This window comes from Mirounga angustirostris, unplaced genomic scaffold (genome assembly GCF_029215605.1).
Source record: "Mirounga angustirostris isolate CCGP_5_RB_7025 unplaced genomic scaffold, mMirAng1.0.hap1 SCAF_5, whole genome shotgun sequence".
In the NCBI taxonomy this organism is placed as follows: Eukaryota; Metazoa; Chordata; class Mammalia; order Carnivora; family Phocidae; genus Mirounga; species Mirounga angustirostris.
The window spans coordinates 124,442,205-124,460,458 of NW_026991713.1; positions in this window are offsets into that span (position 1 = coordinate 124,442,205).

The window sequence follows — 18,254 nt, forward strand, 5'->3', positions numbered from 1 at the left end:
CCAGGACCCTGGGATCACGACCTGAGCTGAAGGCAGACGCTTAACGACTGAGCCACCTAGGCACCCCAAATAAATAAGTCTTTAAAAAAATACATAGACTGGAATGACTATGTGTGACTGAGACACTTTAAGGCACTTTTTTTTGCATGTATTACAAAAATAGGTGCTATAGAAATGTTACATTTCATCAATAACTTGTTTTGATTTTGAAGTGATGAACCAATCAGATAAACACTGAGCAGGTATGAATTAATCTGAAGGAAATAAGGAGGTCTTTTACAAAACTAGCAAGAACATCAATGCGATCAAAATAGTTACAATGAAACCAACAAACAAAAAGGATTGATCAGCAATCTGCCCCTTGATGCCATTGGATCTAATATAGGCACAGGTCAGTGTTTTTTCTCAACATCAGCTATTTTTGTTCCCATCTTGGTTTGCCATAATTTGGTATTTCCTGGCCCCGGCCATCATAATCATCAACCTGCTGGCAAATGCCCGGGGAATCTGTATCTGCCTGTGTTTCTGCCTATCTTCCTGACCACCCCTTCCTTCCCAGTACTGCTGAGTTTGATTCTTGCCCTAGTTGATCGAATACTATTTCAGCTCTAACGGACCTCCTGTTGTTAGCCTCAAATTGTTTCTTTGGTGTCTAGGCAATATATTTCCAATTTCATAAGCTATCAGGAAATAAGTGCCTCCAGATGCTGACAGGGACTTTACATATAATATTTAATCAGCAACACTGCTATAGAGTAGATATAATTATTCTCATATATATGTAAATATATCAAGCCAAGACTCAGAAAAGAAAATGACTTGCCTAAAGGTTCTCATAGCTTTTCAGTGACAGAGGCAGGATTTGAAACTTGGGCCAGCAAACTTTGCAATGAGTCCTCTCCCCCTTTTCTCCCTGGGCCACACCCTCTGGATAGAGACCTTGGTGGAGTTATCAGCCCAGTGCCTAGGAAAGCAAAATGGTCTGCACAGGGACCATCTAAGAGGAAGTAAGGGGCGAGTCGCCAAGGATAGAATGGATGAACACATTTTGGAAGAGAGGCTTTAGATATCTGAGAAGTTGGTGATGATGTCAGATGAGTCTTACCGGGTATCTGAGTGGACAACAGACTGCAGATCAATGGAAAGCAAGGTAGGGTTTGGGGCAGCACTTCTCCACTGGGAGTGATTTTGCATTCGCCCCTCCCCTCACCCAGGAGCATTGGCAATGTCTAGAGACGTTTCTGGTTGTCACGGCTTGGGGCGGTGGTCCTAGCATCTTAGTGGTTAGAAGCCAGGGATGCAGCTAAATATCCTACAATGCACAGGACAGTCCCCCCACCCCAACAAAAAAATGCCCTGGCCCCAGATGTCAATAGCTAGAAAAGCCAGGTCAGGGTGACTTGAAGGATCAGAGTGGGAGAATATTGCTTCAATATGGTCCATTTCACTACACTGATCTTTCTTTGTGGGGCCAACTGTTTTCTTTTTTTTTTTTTTAAGATTTTATTTATTTATTGGAGAGAGAGTGAGAGAGAGCATGAGAGGGGAAAGCGTCAGAGGGAGAAGCAGACTCCCCACCGAGCGGGGAGCCCGACATGGGACTCGATCCTGGGACTCCAGGATCATGACCTGAGCCGAAGGCAGTCGCTTAACCAGCTGAGCCACCCAGGCGCTCAAACTGTTTTCACTTAATTATGTTCAATGAGTTGGATTTAAATCATGTCAAAATGAATGAAGCAATTTTCAGCTTGTTCATTTCTAAAGGGTTGATAGCCGATTCACTATTATGCTACAGACAGAAAGTCTTCAGTAATCTATCTTCTCTCGATGTTCTTTGACTCTCATGACTTTGAAGTAACTACTAACTTAAAAAGAGCACTCAGCTTTGTCTATGATGGAGAGAACATCCTCACTCTTGCCATTGTTTTTAAAGCAGAGGTAAAAAAAAAAAAAAAAAAAAAAAAAAAGTGCTTCTTCGCATCCCGTCTTCTGTTTGTGTCGAATCCTATAGAAATCCGGGATGCTATTTTGGCTGGTGACAAGAGACAGCTTCTCAGAACTTGATATCACACTTAAAGATAAAGATATCCAATCTTTAAGTGGAGACACTTCCTCTTCATTCTCTGTGGGTTTCTTTTCAAAACACCACAATGAAATCATTGCTTTTCCCTCCAAGATGGAATCTTAGATAGAGCAGAGTATTAGCAGCTCATATATTCATCAGCTTTTTTTTTTTTTGAAGATAAGGTTTCTTCTGTGTCGCATATGAAAAGGCATTTTAATGCTATCTCTCTGACTTATTCTCCCGTGCTTTTCCCTTTACATGCTCACATTATTCATAGCAATACCCACTCTTATTTCTTTTTAAATAGTGTGGCTTTTAAGCTGGGCAGACCCTGGTGGAAATGATCAGGGAGGATTTCATGGAAATATTGCTTCTTTGGCGGAGCTTTAGTTCCCATCCTAACAGATTGAAGGAAAGCAGTGTTTGTCCTTGCTCAGCTCCCTGGCGCGGAGAATGTTTGCCACTCTTCCTTATCAAAATCCCCTCCTCTGGAGTTCTTGAAAGATGGAATGGAAATAAAGTTTTATTTTGTTTTTTGTTTTTGTTTTTTTTCCCATGTCAGCCATTGATAGCCATTCGGTGCTAAAGGATTTTGATTATGATCTTGGGTGGAGAATAGAACAGAAGGATGGAGGGGGCAGTTCTCGTCTGCGTTGTTCATTTTCCCTCTGACAAGCCGCCGCCTTCACAAAGCAGAGTCACCTGGTGGCGTGTCACTGGGGGCCTCTGTGTCCTCATCGGCCAGAAGGGACGTGAGCAGTCCCTTTGGCCTCCTCCATCGCTATAGCAGGTGCTTGATTGCCCCGCAGATAATAGTGTGCAATAGCTACAAGACTGTCAGGAAGACCAGCTAGCTTTTCAGTAAATATTTATCAAGCGCTCATATTTATCAAGAGCAGAGTCATGAGGATTGTGCCCGACGGTTCACAGGCAAAGGACGTGGTTTGCTCCAGATATGCGCCATTGTTATTGTCATAACTAAGTTCAAAAGGCTGGAAGGTGTGAAAACTATTGTAAGGATCAAAGGTCAAGAGGAAGTACATCACACTGAAGTCAGAAACTTTTCATTCCCGGATAACCCCGTGAACCAAAGCTCATCTGAGGGAGCCAGACCTGCTCGTGAGATTCTGTCTCGTTGCTCTTCTGTGTGACGTCCCCTCCTATCCACCTACCCGCAAAAGACCTGCTCTAATCTGAACAGGCACTCTCTCTCCATAGAATGCTGCCCCTTTGCTCGATTGTTCTGTAGCAATGTCTCTCCTTTCTTCCTCTAATACTGAGCACTAATTGCCTCCTCGGCTTAAATATTATGACATTTCCAGAAAAGAAGTGCTATTATTAGCTCTCATCTCATAGGTAAGAGACTTCAATTTGGATAGTTAGTGACTTGCCCGGGGCTCACACAGGGAGAAACTGGTGGCTCTATACTTGGACATCCTGTGATTTAACTTCAGCCTCAGTTGCGTCTTCTCAGACAGACCGGTTTATTTATGCTCCCACAACCAGAGAAATGAATCTATACTTGATGAACCTCTTGCTCCCAAACTCATCCTGGTCCTTATCACTACGGGGACCTAGACATAGTATGAGCCACATCCCTTCCCTCATGGACTGTTGAAGATCACCTTACTTAAACATTATTGAATGGAATCATTTTTTTAGTGAAAAGAACTGAGCCCTGACTTACAGTAAGGAGTTATGAAACTGGAATCAAAATTAAAATGTTGAGTTCTTTTCAAAAACAGAGTGCACCCCTGAAGAAATTAGGGATAATTCCATTTATTTACAAACTCAACATTAAGTAAAAGCAGAACACGGGGGCTCCTGACGGGAGCCTGGTTTCTTGCTATTCCCGTCGCTGAGAGAGGTATGAGATCACTTTCTTCTCCACTTTCTGAGATGTCTTTCAGTGATTTCCACATTTTACTTTTCATTTTGCTTAGAGAAAATTGAAGGCCCCTGTTGCTAAAAATAAGAGAGATGAATCGATAGTTAAGCGTATTAAATAAAAACATTATATTTGGCTGAATGTGAGAATAGCAAAACATAAAAAGTACCATTATAATATATTCTACTTCTCTTAATTTGACACAAAGCTGCTTGCTTGCTTTTATATGTAGTCAACATCAGTTCACCGGAAGGATGGTAGTTAAGAAACAAGCTGTTAAATATTAAAGCTGAATCTATGTAATTGAATGTTTTTGGTATGGCTGTGTTCAAAATATATGCTATTAAGTTACTGTTCCACAAAGATATTTAATTACTGACATCTAATCATGTTATTGCTGTTTCTTTAACCAGGCAAAAATATGAAATGCTGGAAAGAAAACAGTTTCATTTTAAACGGAAACATTTTATTAATTTCAGCAATAAAACCAAACTCAAATCTCCAAATGAAATCATCCCATTTTTAAAGATAGCACTTCTCAGTTTGGTAATCCTTGTGTAATGCTGAGATAGATGGCTATACTTAACGTGTTCAAACATTTTCACAAATAATGCGCGCAATAAAAGTTAATTATGCTCGTTTATTACATCAAAATAAAATCTAAACCATGGAATTCACGAAGGAGAATTTCATAGTCAATGGTGGAGCATTATAGATGTTTATGACCAAACATTTTTAATGCCATAGACAATTTGGGAAGACGTTAAGGCGACAATCAGAAAATCATAATATCTTTCACTGGTATAGTGCTTGCACAGATTCACAAACATGATCACATTTCATCATAATAACAGTAGTGTGAATTAGGCGAGGAAGATATTGTTAGAAGAATTTCACATATGGGGAAATTGAGGCCACAGAAATGTATGTGACTTGTAGTTCACGTGGCAAGTCCAGTGGCAAAACTGGAATTGGGACCCGAGGCTTTTAATTTCAATTCTTGGGAATTAGAAGATAGGTTAAATGTGAGTTTTATAATAGCAGTTTCTGATGGTCATTCTCACATTTTTTAAAATTAAAGGGGTATTGTTTAAAATGGTATGGCCAAAATGATTTGACCAAGAATTATTTTTCTCTCGGACCAGACATACTAAATGTTCTGAGTTCATGGAAATATCAAAATAATGGCGTTTGTTTTTTTCCTTTTTCTTTTCTTTTTTCCTTTTCTTTCTTTTCTTTCTTTTTTTTTTTTAGCTTACAAAGCCATCTTTGTTAAAAGGTAATATTTCAGATTTTTTTTTTTTTTACTTCCTGACTTTTCTTCTCATTTTCATTTTATTTCCTCTTACAAATAGGTCAGTTTCTACTAGGAGAATTGAGAGGCTATTTCTCCCTAATATCTGTGAGTGCATTCAGGGAGGCAAGTAGGAAGTAAAAACGATGCATCTTGAATGCTGAAATAATTTTCTAGGGGTGTCACTTACGTTAAGCACTGACCAGATGACTTGGTCCATATTCATAAGGAAGGAGTTAGGAGATTTGAAGTTTGATCACTGCATAAAAAATTGGACACACCACTATCTTATCTCAGTTATAGACGTTCAAAATAAATCAGCTGACCAGCTTTATAATTTCATAACTGGATTAGAATATCAGCCTACTCGTCCAATAGGTAAGAGGGAGGCCAGCTATATAGCTGGGGGTTCAGCTGCCATGATGGAGTTAAGTATGTGAATTCAGCTTTCAGAATGGTTCATCCAACCTGTCTGGGACAAAATTCTGATTTAAGATTTTTCATTTTCTAGACGAGGAGTCAGCAGATGTTTTATGTAAAGGGCCAAGTAGGAAATATTTTAGGCTTGCAGGGCATATAGTCTCTGTTGTGACTACCCAACTCCGCCACTGAAACACCATAGCTTCCACAGCCAATGTGGAAACACATGGGTACAGCTGTGTTCAATGAAGCTTTATTTACAAAAACAGGGGATCACGGGCTGTAGTTTGCCAGCCCCTGATCTAGACCAGCTGGATTTTGTTGTTCCATGAAACATTATGTCAAAAATGCTGAATTTGATTGTTTTCCCAACCATTGGTTTTGGCGTATAAAATTTCATTTATTGTACTTCATTGTCAAATAATAGCCTTACAATTAAGTTGTCCTTGCTGGTTTTTTTTTTTTTTCCCCTGAGTTTCTTTCCCGCAAACATTTATTTGGATTTATTGAACAGCTGCTGAGTCATAAGCAGAATTCTTGTCACTGGAGAAATAACAAGACTCAAAGTATCTTCTTCTGGGACACAGTAGCCTGTAGAATGGGTATTATAAATGAACTACATGTGAGCGTCATGCGGCTGGCGGGGACATTTGACAAAGGAGGATGGGGCTTCAAAAGGAGGTGCGGTAGGGGCTCAGTCCGTTAAGCATCTGGTCCTGATTTCGGCTCAGGTCGTGATCTCAGGCTCTGTGCTGGGTATGGAGTCTGCTTAGGATTCTCGCTCTCCCTTTGCCCCTCCCCCCACTCTCACTTGCGTGTGTGCGCTCTCTCTCAAAAATAGATAGTCTTAAAAAAAAAAAAAAAGGAGGTGTGATAGACAGAATAATGCACCCTTGACCAAAGCAGGCTATGTCCTGATCCCGAGAACCTGGGAATATGTTTTACCTTACATGCAAAAGGGACTCCGCCGATGTGATTCATTTAAGGATCTTGAGATGGGCAGCTTACTCTGGATTTAGCCAGGCGGGCCCAATGTCATTAGAAAGGTCCTAATGAGGGAAAGAAGGAGGCGGGAGGGTCTGTGAAGGGGAGGGAAGCAGAGGTCAGAGTGATTTGAGGGAGAGGTCATGAGCCAGGAAATGCTGGCTGCTTCCAGAAAATGGGCAAAGCAAGGAAACAAAGTGTCCCCTGTGGTCTCCAGAAGAAACACAGTTCTACTGACACCTTGATTTTAGGACTTCTGACCCCCAGAACCGTTAAGATGATGTTTGGGCTGCAGTAAGTCACTGAACATATCGTAATTTGTTAGAGCTGCAACAGGAAGCCAACTGGGGGAAGAGTCCATTCCTCTCAGGTGGGGTGGGACACGGAAAGGATCTTGGGGAGGTGGTTCCTGCACTGGCTTTTGAAAGATCACTTTAGTGTTCTGGAGGCAGGAGAGGGGTGGGGAAGGCAAGTCTGCAAAAACAGAGTTGGAGATATGAAGAGCTTGGTGTATCTGGGCAATGTGGGGAAATTTGCTAACTCACTGGCTGATTGAACACAAAGTTCTATTCAAGCAGGGTTCTGGAGAAAGAATGAAATAGGATGTGTGTGGCGAGGCAGGGGATACATTTGTAAGCTGCTGTGGTGGTAAAGTGACATGGCCTTCTCTCATATGCCCCAAAGCTCTCAATGTCATGGCTGCAGAAAAGGGGACCAACCCAGCACCTCTGCTCACTGTTGCTGAAATTCAGTAGCTGAAGGCTTTGCTATGATCCTTTGTCTTCCCAGCTTGGTCGCCCCTCAAGGGCAGCTTGCAGCAGCAGGGGTGGGGAGAAATATTGCAAAAAGTGTGTTCTGATCCTAGTGCTAATTTATTGACTAAACCCTTTTGGACCCAAAACTAAACTCTAAAAGAAAAGATAGCCAGGTGCTGGGGGAGCGCTCACATGCTGAACTACACTATTACGTTGCTCAAAGCAGATCTCTGACCCTTAAGCAGAAAAGGCATCTATGTTTCTAATTGAACACATTATCAGGTAGTTACTAAATATAACTGAATACCTTACACTGTGCTCATGGGGCATGCATCCTGTAATAAAAAGGCAACCTAAAGTTTTGGTCATGTGTGTAGAAGTACGTTTGTTTCAGAAAGATATGCCTCTCTGATCATTGGTTATTTCTGTGTCCATCATAAAAAATGGGGTAAAGTCTAATTGATCATTTGAGAAATGATTTTTCTCTGGTTATACTATTTAAGAAATGAAAGGGGCTTTGAATTTCTGCATCTCCTACCAGAGATGTGGACCCAGGACAGCATTTTCAAGTGGGAATAGCTCTGACTTAGACATATACAGTAAAATAGGAAGTTGAGGAAAAAGAAAATTCATTAGTGTTTCAGTTGGACAGATGCTCAGTTTTCCTTTAAAAAGCTGGAGTTACACTTCCCAAAGTTTAAATTCCAGTGTGTTGTATTTGAGTGTAAACGACTTGAAGGTGAGGATCCTATCTATTCTTCATTGTTCTTTCATAGTTCCTAATATAGTATCTTACACACTCTAGGTGTTTGATGATGAATGAATGAATGAAGAAATAAATTAAGGATAAATGAATGATGGGGCACCTGACTGTCTTAGTCAGTGGAGCATGTGACTCTTGATCTCAGGGTTGTGAGTTTGAGCCCAGCGTTGGGTGTAGAGATTACTTAAAAATCTTAAAAAAAAAATAAGTGAATGGGTGGATTTTTCTGCTTTATGTTGGTAGAGTTGGAATGGAGAAAAGAACAGAAACGATGATAGCATTTTGGCCCTGTTGCTTATTGCCATATTTTCTTATCTTTTCCAAACTGTTTTATTGAATTGGATTTCTTTTTTCCTCTTGCTTACTCCCTTCTTATAAGAATGGAACTCTCTTTTCTAGGGACTGGTGAAAAAAATATCACGAGTTTCACACCAGGTTAACAGGACTTCAAACAGGAATTCAAACCAACTCTAGCAAACCATTGAAATTCTGATCTCTTTCCCCATCCATGTCTGTGCTGTATGAGAGGATATCATATTGCTGCACTTTTAATAAGATTCAGTCATTCTGATAAATATAAATTATTTATCACTTACTTCCCATTTTATGGCCTTGATGGTATTTAGAATTATATTAGTCGGCATCATAATGCTCCGTTTTCCACTTCTCGCAGTACTGAGCCCCTCTGCTAAAGGGACAAGTTGGCAAATGCAGCGTAAGGGTGACAGATAGATGACATGATTGTATAATTTAATCCCAGCCACTTACTGCATAGAAGCCTTTATGAAGGAGAGAGTCACATTAGCCATTTCTCTGCTTCAAGGATATAAGCAAAGGGACATTAATCTTCTATGATTGAGGTACTGGTTTGATTGCTTGGCAAGCATGCAGCACCCTTCACCAAGAGTGGAGTACATAGCATGAGCTATGTGGGTTGTTAGTCTCCCATAACAGCTTGATAAGGAGCCCTCAGATAGCTCAAATCAGAGACTGTCTGGGAAGAGGTGCCCTGGCAGATAGCTGAGCATCTAATTGCAGGGAGAGAAATATGAGTGCACGAGGAGACTGGAGATCAATGCATAGTGGCTTGCCAAGGTTATTAACTCCAACACCCTCCTGGTTGACCTCCAGAGTCCAACTCTGTTCCTGGAGGTGAACAGAAATGAGCAGAAACCAGAAATAAAAGCAGAGAGAAAGGAAAGAGTTCATCTGATTTTGTATGACTCAGACTAGAGCATTCTCTGTCAGATGTCTGTGGGCATGGAAGGGATAGTCTACTTCAGAAGATACAAGTGTAAACTGATGCAATACTGGAGTTGAGATTTGGCAAGTTGTTCGAAGTTTTCCTCAAGCAAGGTAAACAGCCGGTGTTCAAGATCATCTCATCAGAAATAGGAAACAGCACCTGTGTGAGTTAAGCAGCTGGATATGTGATTCAGGTGGACAGTCTGGTCTTGGGAACATCAAAGATGTACACACCAGCAACACCAACAATAAATTAATTGGAAAGGAGGTTCTGGCCAAAAGACAAGAAAAATGAAGTAATCAATATGTCAGAGGGAAGTTGTTTGCAGTGATGGATGTAACATCTGGTAGGTGGTGACCTCCTGTGAAGAAGTCAATATTGATAGAGTTAGATGGTCACTTGGGGATGTTTAAAAGGGGGATGGGGCCAGAAAATGTGCTCTCTATATGGATAGACTGCAATGCTTTGGAGAAGCCAGTGAAATATTAATATGGAGTGATTTCATGGATAAGCAATCTTGGGATTTATTTAGACTGAAAAGTATTCATTCAGATAAGTCCTTCTTGGCACAATTATGCTTCCTTTTCACTCCCCATGTCCCCTTTCACTTTTTTTTGTGTTCTCATAGTGAGGAAATTACCAAAACTCCTCTCATAATTGTCTCCTGGCAGAATATATGCTCTATGAGGGCAGAGAGTGGGGTTGGGTTTTTGTCCCCTGCTGCATCCCCAGTGCCTAGAATAGCATTTGGCACAGAGTATGTGCTCCATACACATTCACTAAGGGTCCATACTCCCTTTTTGTTTTTCCCTTTCTGTTCATGGTTGATTTCTGCACATTCTTCTGCTTCAGCTTGCTGCTAGAACCCTGAGCTAGCTACGACAAAACAAATCACAGAAACCTTTCTTTGGAGTTGAAAGCATTTCCGATTTATCACTCCCCTTTCCCAACACTCTCAGTAGAGAGAATCTATTTTGTAGCAATTCTGACTATGACGTTACTTAGTGTTTGATGACCCTCACATTGGGGAGCTCACTTCCATTCTCAGTTCTCCATTGCATATTTGGAGCTATTTCACTGTTTCATTGTCTTATAGTTAACTTAATACACCTTCTTACAGTTATCACATACTTAGGGTTTTGCCTAGCACCAACAGTGTAAGTCTACAGACAATCCATTATTTGAAGAAAGACAAATCCTTCCCCCCAAACCCCCCATACTATCACAGGCAGTCTATGTTAGTTTGTAGCAATCCCCTTTTGGACCCATGGTAGTTTGAGAATGACTTCTTTTAAAATGTCATGCTCAAAAATGCCTCTGTTCCAAAAAATATATACAGTTTGACCAGCACAGAATAGAGTAGAACTATTCTCTTCCAAGAATTGGAAACAAAACAAAACAAAACAAAACACCACCACCATGTATGGGTAAGAGTAGCAGGAACAGTATTAAATAGTATTTTATTGTTGGTTCAAATAAAACTTGTATTAATGATACCTTCCTGAAGCAGTTCTGATTTTTTCTTTTCACTCATGCTTCCATAGACTTTATGATCTTTTTTGTTCTTGATTCTCATTCTCATTCTCATTGTTGTTGGGATTACTTTGTAGCTTGATTGTTATCTTTTTCTGAGCATTTATTTCTTCCGTGTTTTGCATAATCTACATATTTGTAAGCATGCTTCCTAAATTTCCATCCAAGTTAATAATAACAAGGTTGACCAGGACAGAGCCAGAGAGCAAGCATCTTGTCTTTCCACTGGAAACTTTGTTTCAAGCTTTCAGTGGCTGCTAATCCACCTTCTTCGGTAGATGTCCATTTCAGCTAGCGTTAAACTATTTTATCTCCAGGTATATAAAGAGACACCTGATCTTGCTGAAATCATGGTAAAAGTGACATATGTGTCTGAACAGCATGCTCTTTATCTATAATTGGAGTAGACCTATCAAGTAAGAAAATGTACAAATCAGATCTCACCTCTAAGTGTGGAAAGGAAGGATTGTAGAAAACTGGTCTTCTGAGCCAGGCAGAAACATATGTGGAGTCCTGAGAGATACCCAATCAGTAGTTTCAGGTTCAATTATAAGCAGGGGTTCTTAGACTGAATGGAATTCAGAATCACCTAGGTGGGGGTAGAATCCTGGGCCCTACCTCCAGATGTCCTGATTCAGTGGGCTGGCATAGAGTGGAGGAAATTGTGTTTTCATTGAGGTCCTTAGGTGGTTCTAATGTAGATAGATGACAAGCTGTATTTGGACAAATAGTGTCTACTAAGACCATGGAGAGCATCAGTCTTGGCTTTTGTTCATTATCTCTCCCATACTCTCCAGGAGCTCCCCCCCCCCGCCCTTTGGGATGCTTGCAGATGTCATCCTTTGCTCTTGACTTTTGCGCTTCTTTCTTGATGTTTAAGTTGACCCATCCTGTGATGCATTTGTTTAGAGCCTTACTTTCTAATATACCAAATATGGTTACGCATTTAATATTAAGGTTGAAGCCAAATATATTGCATTTGGTTGGTTCACACATCTCACCAGGGTTCAGTGTGGCATATTTTAAGAAGGGTTAACCTCTGTATAACCTGCCAACAATACTGCTGTGTAGTAGGCTTCTCTGCATTTATTTAATGCCAGATCCAAGTATATGGCCTGTGAGTCTGGTGAGAATAATACCATTTATTGGACAATTGCTATGGGCCAGTTACCTTTTATTTATTATTTATTTATTATGTTTTATCATTGTACAAGGGTAGAGCCAAGATTTGTGGGGCCTGAAGTTGAGAAGTTCTCTTTAGGGAAAGGAATAACAAGTCCAAATACAGTATTAGGTGTGGAGCCTGGAAGAGACCCATGCAAGTGAGCAGCCCTGAATACGAAGCTTCTTCAGCTCCACTGCAAATTGAGGGTCTCCAACAATGCTAAGAGATGGATGTGCATAGCTCATGGTACAACTGAGAAAACTGAGACTCAGCTAGTTTGAACACCTTGCCAGGGATCACCCAGCCAACTACAGTAGAACTGGGATTTGAACGCAGACCCGCCTCACTTTGAAGGTTATAACCCCCATGTAACAGTGGACCTCTTCACACAAAAGATGCCCACGGCTCCCAGTTGCTGTTGATTTGGTGGCAACTTGTTTTAGGATGTCCCCACACACCCTGAATTGAGGATGAAGAAGAATGAAGAAATCTGAAGTGAGAAAGGACATTTGGTTGATGTAGAAGGAAGTTATGTCTTTGATGAGGTTCATAAATGGGTATGGTTCTGTCTCAGTCCCTTTCATCAATCTCCCAAAGATTCACTACATTATGAGTCCAAGGATTTAAAAACTCCCTTTTTTTTTTACACTTTATGTTCATGAAATAGCAAATAGAACTGAAATAGAATTTTATTATTTAAGGATATTTAACAAAGTCTGGACAAAAAGATTGTTAGTGAATAGGAAAGAGAGGTAACTCATATTTTTTGAGAAACTATTACATGCTGAGCATGTAATCCTTACTGTGAACCCACGGGATAAACACACAAATGTGTTTTCTTCAATGATTGAGGGAATCGAGACTGAGAGATTAAGTAAATACATTAAATCTATACTACTATTGCAGCAAAGAAGAGGCTGCTATTTATTTTAAATGGCAGCAATTTAAAGTAAAGAAAATTTCTACAAAGCACCATGTCAAATCCACATTCATTTTAATACAAATTAATTTAACACAAGATAGTGGTTTTGGGGAAAAGAAAAAAAAGATGAATTTTATTTTCAGAGACGAAATATGATTTATCCTATATGGTACAGCATGGTTGAAATTCTTTAATTTCAGTCTATTTAAGAGGTTAGTTAAAAGGAGTTTGAAGGACCTATTAACACCCAGTACAAAAATATGACAGAAAAGCAAAAGAATAGACAACTCCAACTTCTAATTGTGAGATCATTTGGTGTTTGGGTTCAGTGTGATTTTCAGTAAGCTCATTAAAGTCCTGTGAGGGACCATGTCTCCAGCCAGAACTGATTGCCTGCAGTTCTCCCTGAGAAGCGTTCTGACTGCTAGTCCACGTCTTTCTGTCATCTGGGGCTCCATGACAGCATCTGACCTTCCGAGGGTGGGAACTTTCCATGAGGGCTTAGAAAATATTTTTCCCCCTTGTTTATCTATAGAGAACCGTCCCTGGATTGTTCTCAACGCTAAAAGTAACCCTTGTGAGTACATCCTTTGAAGGCCTTTGAATGTGTAGAGTAATAAAGAGAAGTATGTATGTGCCTTACAATGCATACATTAACTTCTGCCTGGAACAATTTTATCCCAGCTTGTTGTATAGTGCGAACACACCAACTTCACACAGGAGTAGCAAACTAGGTTTTTGGTCTTGTTTGGCACCCTGGGCATTTATTATGCAACCGAGATTATATAATACAGATATATATTTTCTTATATATTTCCTCTCCTCATCTATATTTCTATAATTACTAATTCTTGTCAGAGGATGTCTCAAAGAAAAGTCACAAACCTATTTGGGGGCAATATAGAAGGAAAAATACTTAGGTATAGTTCCTCCCTTAGTAGTTAGGGTCTCAGTATTATAAAATCTGACAGTTTATAATCACAGTTAAGCTCCCATTACCTTCTCTGACATTTCTGTAGGCTCATGTTTTTCCTGGATTGTCTTCCTCCTATATTGCTAGCAACGTGGTTGACTGATTTAAGTCCAGTTGTGTTTTTGCAAGTATCCATCGGTACCCTTTCCTAGGGCTGAGTAAGTCTTACTCACAGAATGCTGACCCAGACCACCTGAGCAGGGGCAGCTGGGCTACATCAAAAGTTGGCATGTTTTCCCTCCTCAATCTCCAGCCATATGCCTCATTCCACACTCTGGCATGGACCCCACAGGCCTGCATAGATAGAACAGCCTAATCGGCAATCGCAGCCCCTCTAAAGAGACAGCCCTTCTGAGATAATCAGATAAGCTTCCCCTATGGTGCTGTGGATTTTACCTTGCCCCTCTATAGGATGAGAGCCTCTGATTATTGCCATGGTGATCAATTTGTCGCCCGGGAACCAGCCGGAGACCATCACACTGATTCTATGCAGGCCATTAGGTAATGCTGAGAATCTTGGAGAGAATTGCATTTTTGTATGAAAGGAATCCCTGTGGGCAACCAGCACTAGGTTTAATTGGACTGTATAGTTAATACTGACTGAGAGGGGACAAAGGGTCCGCACAAATAGTCTCAGAAGTGACCTGACTGATGGGTTAGTCATATTCTGCTCCATTGTCCTTTTCTTCCCTTTTTAGATATTTAGCAGGAAGGAGGTGAATCTTCATGTTTTAGGGCCTAAAGTTATAGGCTATTTTCAAGTAATGGATTTGTAGATAACAAATAGTTGGGAAATTTTTAGAGTACAGCATGTATTTAGGTCTTCACTGACAGGACACCTGAAAAGTAATTGTTGCTTCTTAGACACCAATTACTAGACATCAGCCCAGTTGGAGACCACATTCCCTCCCTCCTCCGTTCCGGCTGAGATTCTGCCACAGAGAACTAGCCATTCCTGAGCACCATTTTGAACCTTGAGAACCTCACCCCCGTCTTCGCACACATTACCTAATCAACCCTGCTCTGCTACCAGAAAAATCCATCATGTGTTTAAATACCACAGCGCTCTTGCTCCAGTTTATGGTGATTTCTGGGTGAGTACTTATGCTGTTAATGAGAGCTTAGGTGGATGCCCAGTTTCTCTGCCATTCTGTGCATGCTGTTCTAGGCTGTATTTTTAGGCCCCGAGGGAAAAGCCATCAGTGACTTGGCCTGAGTGGTCATACAGCCAATTGGAGAATGGCTTTAAGACTAGTATTAACAGTCTTTTGGCTTAAGCCAGATGCCCTTGAGGGTCACAGGATTTCATGAGCCTTGATTGCTCTTCTTTTCTGCTCAGATATTCCAACTTTAGTATGGATTGGGCTCACCTGAAATAGTCCCAACTATGCTGACCCCTAAGTCCAAATGCTTTTCTCCTACTGGGATTTCCATGCCAAAAGAAAATAAGATTGTCAGCAAAGAAGAGGAGCATCACATTCTGGACGATTCTAATCCACAGTGTCAAGCCCCTCCTCTCATGTGGATTTTTGCAGTTGATGTAGTTATACTTCCATTTTCCCCAATATCTTCCCAGGCCCCAGTTATGGCCACCACTTATCTCAGGTATGTGTGTGGAGGGTCGGTCATTCACACACCTACTTCAGCTGGCTGATGTGCTGCCTTGAGCTCTCCTCTCCTCCAGGACACTGCACTGTTCCTTTTTCACCCAACCACTAAAATGCTCTTGAATTCCCTCCTCTCTTCAGGGTCCCCAGAGATGAGCATAGAGCTCACTATTTCCCCTCACAATGAGCATGTTAAACTTAGTGGCTACTTTGCTTGATGCCATCTTCATTTCGTACATATGCCTTAGTTTATGTTGCCAAGAGGCATTCATTTGAGTAACTACTCAGTGATAATATTTTGGACCATTTCTGATTATTTTATATTCCTATATACGATAATCTTTGTCTAACAAAACAACTAGCAAATTATTGTGCTCCTAATGTGTACCAAAGTGACATCCTAGGTAAAAACTAAGAATATGAAATTTTCTTGCAAAAACCACAAAATCTCACCAGTCGTACACAACTGACATTTACTAGACCCTTCTGGAAGATGATGGTGATGGTTTATGACATTCGGTTAGCAAATCACACCTGTTCAAATATGATTGAAAAAATACCCAATTTTAGTTGATGGCCTCAAAACTCTTTGAATTGTGGATTTCATTGCTATTATTCTGTGTTATTCAGAAATTTCTTTCATTTTGTTTAATGTCTGTAAAGTTTTATTCTTCTGAAGATCCAGCTTTCTTGAGTTCTTTTCTCTCCTTTCATTTTATCTTTATTGTTTCCTTCCTAAGACTTAATTTCTATTTGATATTCATTTTCCCATAGCTTTAGTACTTCCTGAAAATGCTTTTGTCATCACTCAGCAACATCCTGCCACCACTTCTCTATATTCTGGTTGCCATAGCATTCTCCCTTGGTGCCGACACTATGAGTAGCAGAGGAAAAAACAAATTTTTCACTCATTAATCATTTGCTCAGTCTCCAAGTCAACTGAGCCCATAGCAGAGGTTAATCATGAAGCAGATGTCCATCCATATGGGACAGTGCTCATGGATAGCAGTCACCAATGGGTCATCTCTGAATCAAGAACTTCTGTAAATGATTATTTACTTTTCAAGTAAAGGTCAACCATTCGGTCTGAGTTAAACCACTGGTTGAGTCAACTTGCAGAAAGTAATGTACACGTCAAAAAGTAGATTAGCAATGTAGTAAAAATTACTTTACAGTGGTCCTCGACCTTTGCACTCCTCAGTAAATGTTTTCTTTTAATGTACCTTTCTAGTTCTTTGTCAAAGGATTCTTTGGACTAAGGGTAGTTTCAGATAGCCCTGAAGTTTTGCTTCTAATAATTCATTAAATCATACTTAAGTTTGTTTTATACCTTATGAGAATCTCCACTTAATGAAAATTTCATCACTTTTTAAAGTTAATTCCATTAATCTTCCGAGTCATTCCTTGATCTTAGGAGATATTAACTATTGTTATGAGTTCTTCTCTGTGGAGAAATATGTTTATATCTCTTTAAACTCCTTGTTAATTTCTATTGAAATATGTCTAAAATGTTAGGATGTAGAAAAAAGTTCATCTTTTTTTTTTTTTTTTAAAGAATCTGTATCAGAGGAGGCCATATTGGTTTGATAGATAGGTTCAAATATTGTACTCAAATTCAAAATGACAAAAAGCATAATTTGAATGGAGAAACAGTTGGAGAAACAGTTGAAACAGAAATGGAGTTAGACACAGGTATGTCCTGCAAGCCAAAAGGGGAAAGATAAGGAGGATGAGCTCTGAAATCTAGCATTGTCAGGAGCCTTGGTTAAGCCACTTATGAGCTATGTGACTCTGGACAAGAAAGTCAACTACTCTGCTTGTCCTTCTTGCCTGTGAAACGAAGGTGATAATACTTCATAGACTTTATAGGGTGGTTCTGAGGAATAAATGAATAAAGCATTTTAGGAGGATGCTTGGCACATAGGATTACTAAATATTTTATTTGGGGGAGGGTTATTATTCATGCTCTGCTTTTATGTATGTTTAAAATCTAGATAAAATCTCTTGATTGTTTAGAATGCTTATTAGGAATCAAGGATATTACTCAAGATCTTCCCACATTTAGGGGAAAAAAGTAATAGATAAAACTCAGTCCTGACTGTATAGGAAGCACCATTTTTCATTGACTCTAAGTGAAATTTAACCTAAGTTAAATACTGATTAGTCTTGAATAAAGAAGTTTTAGAGTAAATAAAGGAATGTTTTCCTAATCTGGAAATATAAGCAGGGTCAATATAAACTGAAATTGATAATAGTCCAAAGGGATATTTTTAAATTTATTTAAATCTTAGCCAAATAATATATCATATTAGATAGTGCTTTCTATGTAAGCTTACCTGTAGGAGAGTTGATATTCAAAAAGATCTTATATTAGCTTTGTTGAGCTGTTCGGAATATGATGTCATTAACTGGGCATTATTGCCCACCTGATAGTAATGTTACTGAATTTCAGGGTCAGTGACAATGAGAAGTAATGGCCTCTGGGTAATATCTTTGTAAACTCAAATTTATAGAGTGATTACAAACATTCACCGTTTTTTTCTGGAAGTATATATATTGGTTGAATTGTGTTTTTTCACTTGAGACAGGAAAATGGGAGTTATTTCCTGAGTAGCACCTGTAAGTATTACATCTTAATT